This window comes from Canis lupus, chromosome 16, assembly GCF_003254725.2.
Source record: "Canis lupus dingo isolate Sandy chromosome 16, ASM325472v2, whole genome shotgun sequence".
Lineage (NCBI taxonomy): Eukaryota > Metazoa > Chordata > Mammalia > Carnivora > Canidae > Canis > Canis lupus.
Genome location: NC_064258.1, coordinates 28,385,397 through 28,395,370, shown reverse-complemented (window position 1 = coordinate 28,395,370; position 9,974 = coordinate 28,385,397). Strand labels below are relative to the sequence as shown.

Genomic DNA, 9,974 nt, shown 5'->3' with positions numbered 1-9,974 from the left:
AACCTATAGATGAATTTGGGGAAAATTGACATCTTTTACTATTTGATTTTTGTATATTGATTATTATCCTGCAAACTTGTAGAATTCATACAGCAGTTACAGGATTTTTTTTTTTTAGCAGATTTTTAGGGATTTTTTTTTTAAGGCAATCATATCATTTGCAAATAGGGGCAGTTTTATTTCTTCCTTTCCACTCTGTATGTCTTTTATTCTTTTTCTTCCTTATTGCAGTGGCTAGTAATACTATGTTGAATAAGAATGATGAGAGTAGACATCCTTGCCTTGTTCTCAGTCTTAGTGGAAAAGCATTTAGTCACTCACCATCAACTGTGATGCTAGCTGTAAGCTTTTCATAGATGTTCTTTATTAAGTTGAGAATATTTACCATGAATGATTGTTGGATTTCGTCAAATGCTTTTCCCACATCAATTGATAAGATTATATGATTTTTGTTCTTTAGCCTTTTCTTTCTTTCTCTTTAGCCTGTTGATATGGTAGACATTTTTTGTTAATCCAGTTTTACTGATCACTTGATGTGATCGACTTTTGAAAATTGAATCAGGCTGTATATGTGGAATAAATCCTACTTGGTCATGGTATGTAATTTTTTGTATTTATAATTGTTTTATAACGGATTCAATTTGCTAATGTTTCATTGATGATTTTGAGAGAGATATTGGTCTGAGTTCTTAAGAGATAGTGGTCCATAGTTTTTTCTAAGTTCATGACAGATATTGGCTAATAGTTTTCTTTTTCCTTTTTTTTTTTTTTTTTTTTTTGCAGTACTATTTTGACCTCATGAAATGAGTTGAGAAGTGTTCTCTCCTTTGTTTTCTGGAAGAGGTTGTGGAAAATTAGTGTTTATTCTTCTTTAGGTATCTGAAAGAATTCTCCACTGAAACCATCTGAGCCTGGAGATTTCTCTTTGAGAAGGGAATCTGTTTTATCTAGATCATAGCATCTTTGTCTACCAGAGTTACAAAGGCTTTGGCCAAGTTTTAGAATATAGAGTTGCAGAAAATCTTGGAAATCATCACCCACATCCCTCACCACTTGCCCAAAGTCACAGAGCTAGTTAGTAGCAGAAATGAGAAGAGCCTGTGGTTCAGGGTATTCAGCCCAACTTTCTTTGCTGCTAAGTAAATGGAAGTAGCTTAAGAGTGAAGACTTTCGGGGCGCCTGGGTGGCTCAGTCAGTTAGGTATCTGCCTTTGCCTCAGGTCATGATCCCAGAGTCCTGGGATCCAGCCCCTGCATTGGTTCCCTGCTCAGTAGGGAGCCTGCTTCTCCCTCTCCTGCTCCCCCTGCTTGTGTTCTCTCTCTCTCTCTCTCTCTCTGTCAAATAAATATATAAAATCTCTTTTAAAATATTTTTAAAAATTAAAATAACAAATTCTTTTTAAAAAAATGAAGATTTTCAACTTTTCAGACACCCGCCCAATCACTGCCCACTCCCAGTCTCATAAGAGGAGTACAATTACTTCCTTGTGTCTAAGCCCTCACTCAAAAAGATCCCCCAACCTCCTTCAGGCCCAAAGTTAGAACCAGAAATGGTAGCAGTCAAGAGCAGAACTGGCTACCCATGACCAAGGGAGCAGGTGGAGAGGCAACCAAATCTCCAAGGAAGAAGAACAACCACAGGGCTGATCAGCCTGGGAACCAGCCCTCTCTGTTAGTCTGAGGTACAGTTGGATGAGAGACTGGGCCAAGGAGGAACAGAGACCATGGGCATCTCTCCTGGCAGGGTCAGTGAACGGTAGGAAGTTAAGTCTTCTGGCTGGCTCACATACCTTCTGTTTTCCTTATGGTACCAGCCAGAGGCCACTTTGCAAACTGTAGGTAAGAAGGTGGAAGAAAGGAGAGGATAAATTATACCTGAACATTAACATAACATGACACTCCCATAGATGGATCCCCATCACTGCTTACAATTTCATCCAGTAGAAACTTCTTCAATAGAAATTCTATATATCTGCCCTGTCGGATGAGATGGCCACTTGCCATATATGGGTAATTAGCACTGGAAATGTGAATAATGCAACTAAAAAAACTAAATTTTTAATCTTACTTAATGAATTTAATCTTTATCATATGTGATTAATGGCTACTGTATTGGACAATACAGACCTAGAGAAACCCCTGGAAATGCACTCATGAACAAACCTGAAAAGCACATGGAAACAAAAGCATAATCTATAATAAGAGAAGGGAGTACTACGATATTTTGGCAAGTCACTTAGAATTGAGCCCATAAAAAAAAAAAAAAAAAAGAATTGAGCCCATAGCCTCACTCCTCAAATTTGCATCAATATTACACGGTGCTCTGGTTTCACCTCATTTAAGCTGTATGTGTGCTAGTTTTTTTTTTTTAAATCACTTTTGGCAAAAAAAAAAAAAAATCACTTTTGGCAATATAAAAGAAGGAGTAAATAATAGGCTTCAGGGATCCAGGGGTGCCTGGGTGACTCAACTGGTTAAGCATCTGCCTTCAGCTCAAGTAACGATTCCAGGGTCCTAGAATGAAGCCCCACTTCTGGCTCCCTGTTCAGCAGGTAGTCTGCTTCTCCTTCTTTCTCTCTGCCCTGCGCCCCCCACTCATGCTCTATCTCTCTCTTTCTCAAATAAATAAATAAAATATTTAAAAAATTTGGCTTCAGGGATCCAAATGGAAGTTACTAAGCCTATATCAAGTTAGTTCAGAGAAAGAATATTGGTTGACTTTGTTCACCGCTATATCCTCAGTGCCTAGACTATCCCTTAGCGAGAAACATTCTCCGTAAAATTTGTTGAGTGAATGAAAGGAGGGGCAGACTGTCAAAGGAACTGGATTAAGAAAAAGAAGAAAAAATTACAAAGCAAAACCTCTAGGCTCAGCAGAATGGCCAGCTGAGGGCGCTCCCAGCCCAGGAGCTCACAGACTGGTGACCAGCGGTGGGGGTAAATCATTCTCCCCCTTGGGAGAATTCTTGGGTTTCCCTAGCACTTCCCACACCCTACCAGTGGCTGTAAAAGAGTAAATCCCAGCCACCAGCCCCACCTTCCCATCACACTCTCATGTCTTTCTTTTTTATTCATCTGTTTATTTTCTCATGTGTACCAAAGAACCCTCTGACGCAGATGTCAGGATCACCGGCTATCTGTGGGCAGTGCAAGGCCTCCAGCATACTGGAACACTTAATAAATGTCACATTTATTTGCGCTTCAAATAGAGGAAATGAGAGGCAGAGGCAGAAGCCTGGAAATCAGGAGGTGGGTTTCTTTTTCTTTCTTTTTTTTTTTTTTTTAAGATTTTGTTTATTCATGAGAGACAGACAGAGGGAGAAACATAGGCAGAGGGAGACACAGGGAGGGGAGCCAGACGTGAGATTTGATCCCAGGACTCAGGGATCACGACCTGAGCCAAAGGTAGAGCCACCCAGGTGTCCCAGGAGGTAGGTTTCTGGACAACTCTATTCACTATAAGTCCAACATGGTCCCAAACATTGTGCTGTCAGTTTTGCATAATAGGTAGTGTTATCTCCATTTTACAAATGAGAACATTGAATTTCAGAGTGATTGGCAAAGGTCACATAGATTATAAGTGGATTTTGAACTGCAGGTGCTTTGCCCATAAAACCCATGGAGTTAACGCCATAGCATCAGTTTCAAGGTCAAACATGGCACTACTGAGGGTATTGCTTTCTATGACATCCAATGAAGCTAGAAGACTAAAATTGGGTTTTCACGTGGAGTGAAGGAAGGGAAAAGAGAAGACAGTACATCAGAGCCCTTCCTTTTTTTTTTTTTTTTTTTTTTTAATCAGAGCCCTTCCTAGGGGTGTTGGGCAAGGGCACTGTCACCACCCAGAAGAGCAGGGTACATCTACCCTAGGCAAAGTTCTTCAAGATTTCTGTTTAAGGACCAAATGTTCACATTGGCCCCCAAATTCACAAGTGATAGTAAGCCCCAATGGGATGGTATCTGGAGGTGGGACCTTTGGAAGGTAATCAGGTTTGGATGAGGTCATGAGGGTAGGGCTCCCTTGATGAGATTGGTGTCCTTATAAGAAGGGAGACACCAGGGATCCCTGGGTGGCGCAGCGGTTTGGCGCCTGCCTTTGGCCCAGGGCGCGATCCTGGAGACCAGGGATCGAATCCCACATCAGGCTCCCAGTGCATGGAGCCTGCTTCTCCCTCTGCCTGTGTCTCTGCCTCTCTCTCTCTCTCTCTGTGACTATCATAAATAAATTAAAAAAAAAAAAAAAAAAAGAAGGGAGACACCAGAGCTCTCTCTCTCCACCTCGGGAGGATATAGCAAGAAGGTGGCCCTGCTGGGACACCTGGATGACTCAGTCAGTTAAGTATCTGTTACCTTGCGCTCTGATCATAATCCCTGGGTCCTGGGATCAAGCCCCACATTGGGTTCCCTGCTCAATGGGGAGTCAGCTTCTCCCTCTCCCTCTGCCTGCTGCTCTGCCTACTTGTATGCTGTCTCTATCAAATAAATAAATATAATGAAGAAGAAGAAAGAAGTAAGAAGAAAGAAGAAGAAGAAAGCAGGCATGCCAAAGCCAGGATGAGAGCCCTCACCAGAACAAAATCTGCCAGCACTTTGACCTTGGACATCCCAGCCCTCAAAACTGCAAGAAATCAGTATCTGTTGTTTAGGCAACCCAAGCAGACTAAGACACCATCATTGCTTCCACTGTACCATTTCCTTTTCTCTGGGGTAGCTTTCTCTTCTCTTCACATTAAATCTTCCTCTCAAATAAAGATCCCACCTATTTCACAAGCTCTGAAGCTAATCTGATGATCTCCAAAGTTTGGGAATCATTGGGGTGGTGGTTAAGTGCATGGGCTTTGGACTAAGCAATTTATAAAAATAACTAAAAGTGGATTTTGAGCATGGGTCGGCTAATCCCTCACCCCGTGGCTCATTTTCCTCATGTATATGTGGATAATACTTGCCTGATGAGGTTGTGGTGTGATTTATTGATTTCATCAATGTCACACCTCTTGCGTTGGGTGTAGGCACAGAGTAGGAAGTCAGGAAACATTCGCTTCCTTTTTTCCTTACTTGCAGTCATGAATGCCAAGGACAGTTTACATTTAGCAGAAACTTTAGTTCAAAGGAAAAAGCTAAAATGGAAGAATTTCAAGCACAAACCCCTGAGTGGAGAAGATATGTGGTGGTAGGGAGGAACATTTGGGGACCAAGGACCTTGGTGTTTCACCTTGTCCACAAGACGATTGTGGACATGGGTCATTGCCATCACCCCAAAACAAGAAGAGTGTGTTGTGAGGCTCAGTACACTTTCCGCACATGCACACACACATCTGCTCAGGATCAGGATTGGCTCTGGATTGCTCCACACAGCACTTGGCTCCTGATTTTTTCTCTATTCCACTGTGCTGGAATCTTCTGTTGTTCCTATAGATCCAATCTCCATTCTTTTCTGTCCTGTTCTATGCCCCAGGAGGTTGGGCTCTCCCTGTCCTTTGTCTTCCAGATGGATTAGGCCAGTAGGGAGTCAGGCAGAAAAGTGGAGGGCTGGAGATCAGAGAGGTGTGAGTTTCTGCTTCCTAGCTCCGTCCTTGTGTCTGGCCAGGACTGAAGGTGACAGCTCTGGTGTGGCCACTCCATACAGTGAGCCTGTGCTTATGCTCGAAAGTGCACACTCTCGAGTGTTCTCTCTTTGTCTCTTGATTTCAGTACCCATATCTTCTGCCCCAAATACTACAGTTTACCTTATGGTTTCCCTACCTCCATCCTACATCTTTGTAAATCATCAAATTTTTACTTTTTTTTAAATTTTTACTTTTATCAAATTCTCTTCAGATTACCCAATTTGAGTGACCCTAATTGATATAGCCAAGGGCTGGTTAGGTCCCAGTAGCTGGTTTCCCACTGATCCATGGAGACCATGGTACTACTGCTCTTCAATTGCCACCAGAGGCTCTCTGCTGTTTTACTCTCCCAGCCAGCACACAAAACCTCAGGTGGACACGCCCAGAGCCACCCACAGGAGAGCAATGTCAAGCAAATTCCAGGTGGTCACCCCCAGCACTTGCCAGCACCAGGGTGTTTTTCCCACATGGAAGAAGATGATTTTAAGCCTGAGAACCTTCTCTTGAGGTTCTTTTAAAGACCGCAGACCTTGCTCTGAGCCACAAGAATTTTTGGTAAACTCTTGAGCCTTGAAACCATATTAAAATGTTAAATTCACCATTGGTAATTGTTAAAAGAGAAACTAGCAGCCCAAAATGAAGTCGTTGTCCCCAACCACAGCCAACCAAGACCTAATTGCAGTTTGAACCTCCCCCAAGAATTGACCTTTTAACAGTCAATCTAAAATTTACCGATCAGCTCTAGTAGGGTAATCCACATGATAAGAAGCCTGCTGTCCCTTCCCCCTCAAAAAGATGTAACAATCTTTTCCTTTGCTAATAATGTCCTTGCCCTACCCTCTTTCCTATAAAAACCCTCCATTTTATATAACTCCTAGGAGCATCCTTCTGCTTGCTAGGTGCTGCCCAATTTGCAAATCACTTAATAAAGTCAATTAGATCTTCAAATTCACTCGGCAGAATTTTGTTTTTAAACAGACTCCTGTTAAAAACGTTTGCTCAGGGCAGCCCCAGTGGCCCAGCGGTTCAGTGCCGCCTTCAGCCGGGTGTGTGATCCTGGAGACCGGGGATCAAGTCCCACGTTGGGCTCCCTGCATGGAGCCTGCTTCTCCCTCTGCCTGTGTCTCTGCCTCTCTCTCTCTCTCTGTCATGAATAAATAAATAAAACATTAAAAAAAAAAAAGTTAGCTCATGTGACCTCCACAGTGTCTTCGCCGCCCCCCCCCCCCCCAAATTCAGCCCCTTGGTGCTCATCGGCCATAACACCATGACTCTCACTTCTGCTTTGCCTCCTATAACAAATGGCAAAGCTATTTATCACAGTAAGATATGTTTCTTTTCAATGGTAATCTGTTTATCCTCTTATCAGTGGAGAATCTGCCTGTTTTCTTTAACAGGGCTTGTTTTTTTGTTTGTTTGTTTGTTTACCTTTTGACCTCCGACACCCATTCCTCCCCATCCCCGCTCTGCTTCTGGCAACCACCAATCTGTTTTCTCTATCTATGAGCGTTTTTTTGGAGGGGGTCGTTTTGAATATGTCTTTTTTAAATGGTTCAATTTTGATCTGGGGCAAAGTATAGGAAGCCCTTATTATACAAGAAAATACCGTAGCCTCCAGAGGCAATTGGGGCCATGGTGACAGGTTGCTCTAGCTAAGGTGAAGGACTTCCAGCAGTGAAGGGGGAACATTTTCAGTATCAAATAACTGTTAGGAATGGATTAACACTAACACACAGGTCACTTTTCTCCCACTGCCAAGCTCCTCCCTAACCTGAGGGGCTTCCTAAAACAGCCTCTATTGTAGTGTGATGTAGAGAATCTGAAGGCACTTCTCACTCTTGTGGTGCCCAATTGGTCCAGCTCAGTAGAGATGTGTTGAGAAAAACACTGGAGAGAAAAACACAGTAACTGCTTCAGGACTACACCTGGTTGGCTACTCAGAGGAATTCCACTTATTTAAAATGATAAAATCAGTCCCTCATCCCTCTCTGCCTATAGGTCAGGTAGAGCAATATGGGTGGGAGCTTCTCCAACCTGTGTGTGCGCAGATCATTGCAAATGTTGATCTAAGCTGGTGCCATCCTTGGAAGCTCAGCTCTAACCAAATATGCACATCCAGTAAGGCATCTGAACAAACCCCCTTTCAAACCAGTTCCTCCTAAAGCAGGAGGATGGACCACTTTGTTTTCTAGTGTGGCAACAAAAGGGCAGGCCTGGAAAGAAGGGGAGACTGGGTCACCTAGCTTTGCCTCAGGTCTTTCATAGCTGTGTGACCCTCTCTAAGACTCTGGGTTTTGCTTTTTAAATAAGACAGTGGTGAATTTAAAAAAAGATGTGGAAAGCTCTGGATATTAGAACTATATGATTTTGCCATATGTTAGTATATTTTAGCTTAATTTGTAAAAACCCCAACTGAAGAAAATACATATGTAGGCTCATATGAAAGATATATTACACTTACTCCAGATAATTTTAGTTTTGAATCTTTGGCCAGGAGACTTTTAAGAAAACTGAGCTTAAAATTATATAAGAAGTATTGAATTATTTTGGAATTTCTTTTTGACCTTAGTGCCAATGAAAAGTTTTCCTTCCTTAATTACTAGTGTTTTCCTCATAAATATTAATTAATTAATTAATTAATTAATTAATTAAATGGTGGTGAATGCTGTTCTGGATGACCTATGGTGTACATGGCCAAAGCCAAAATTTGATGATTGCATAGTTTTCTGGAAGGAAGTTTCCAAGAACTTCAGGATTGCTTTCATTATTGCCTCATTCTAGAGCAGTACTATCCAATAGGAATATATTATGAGCGCGCGCTCTCTCTCTCCCTCTCTCTATATATATACACACACATTATATACATATAATTTCTTATAATTCCACCCAAAAAGGTAAAAAGAAACAGGAATCATTAATCTTAATATTTTACTTAATCCAATATATTCAAAATATCATTTCAACATGTCATTAACAGACACTGAGATATTTTACATTTTTTCATGCCACATCTTTGAAATCTATGTATTTTACACTTGTAATATGGACTAGCTGTATTTCAATTGCTTCAGAGGCACAGGAGGCCAGCGTCAATAGAAGGCAGTGGAGGCCTAGCGATTAGCTCAGGAATGCCCAAACCCAGCCAGTCTTCCTATCTGTGTTTCTGACCCCGTCTGGGGTCCATTCTCAAACTCCAGAGCCTCCAGTTATCTTTCTGGGGAAACAAACAAACAAATACCACCAACAAAACCCTAATCATGTCACTCCCCAACTTAAGAGATCTCTGATATCTCCTACCCTCCTAGGACAAAGTCTGAACACTTTGGCATGATTTAAAAGACCCTTCCCAAAAAACAAAACAAAACAAAAAAAACCTTCACAATCAGACCCCAATTTATCCTTTAAACTGTTCTTCGTGGGGCACCTGGGAGGCTCCATGGTTGAGCCTTTGCCTTAGGCTCAGGTCCTGGGCTGAGTCCCAAATTGGGTTGTTGTAGAGGGAGAGCCTGCTTCTCTCTGTGTGTCTCTCATAAATAAATAAATAAAATCTAAAAATAAATAAATAAATAAACTGTCCTCCTGTCTCCTCTCCCCTTGTATCAAGTAGCTGCAATGACAGACCTGGTCTCTCACCCCACGGGCTTCTCTGACTTCCTGGTATTTTTCAGTCTCCACTTGGAGAGCTCCTTGAAGCCTCATTCATTGGCCGGTTCGATGAGTGCCCTACTAAGTGTCAGGCGGCCTGTTGGCCCCGGTTCCCAGCTCCCAGGGCCGCAAGGAACCTCCCTGGCCCACTCTTCCCCGCCCCCTCCCCCCCCCCCCCCCCCCCCCCGGCGTCCAGCCCCTCCCAGCGCCCCGGTGGGCTGGAGCTGTAGCCTGCAAACGAGCTGGGCGGCCCGTCCGCGCTCCTCCCACTCCCTCCCCCACGCCAAGGAACGCCCCCTCTGCGTTACTTCTGCGCCCCGCGAAGGCTCAAAAAAAAAAAAAACCCTGAGGGGTGAAGGAGCACTCAACCCCCACGTTCTCACGGCAGGAACCGAAGCGCGGAACACGGAGCGCTGAAGGAGACCGTCCTGCCCATACAGGACCCTCCTGTATGCAAGGGTCCCCGCACAGCTCTGACAGCACCCGGCCGCGAGCCGTTAACCCACACAAGCCCCCGGATCCATCGCCGCCGCCAGCCGGACCGGACGGACTCCCGAGCAGGAGCGGCGGGCCGTCGGGGGGCGGCGCCCGCAGCCGCGCGGAGGAGACCGCAGACCGCGAGAGGGTGCCTCAGGGCCGGGGTGCGGAAGAACGCACGAACCGGCAGCCCGGCCGCCGCGGCGCCGCTGGGACTACAAATCCCGGGGGGCGCCGCGCCGCGGGG

The 9,974-nt window shown here is 44.0% G+C and overlaps 1 long non-coding RNA gene across 1 annotated transcript; it reads right to left on the bottom strand.

Moving 5' to 3' along the window:
- Window positions 1-750: 750 nt before the first annotated feature.
- LOC125752627 (uncharacterized) lies at window positions 751-9,401 on the bottom strand. Its single transcript, XR_007402591.1, has 2 exons — window positions 9,227-9,401; window positions 751-6,749 (listed from the first exon to the last, which is right to left on the bottom strand). It is a non-coding gene; the product is annotated as an uncharacterized LOC125752627 (long non-coding RNA).
- Window positions 9,402-9,974: the final 573 nt, after the last annotated feature.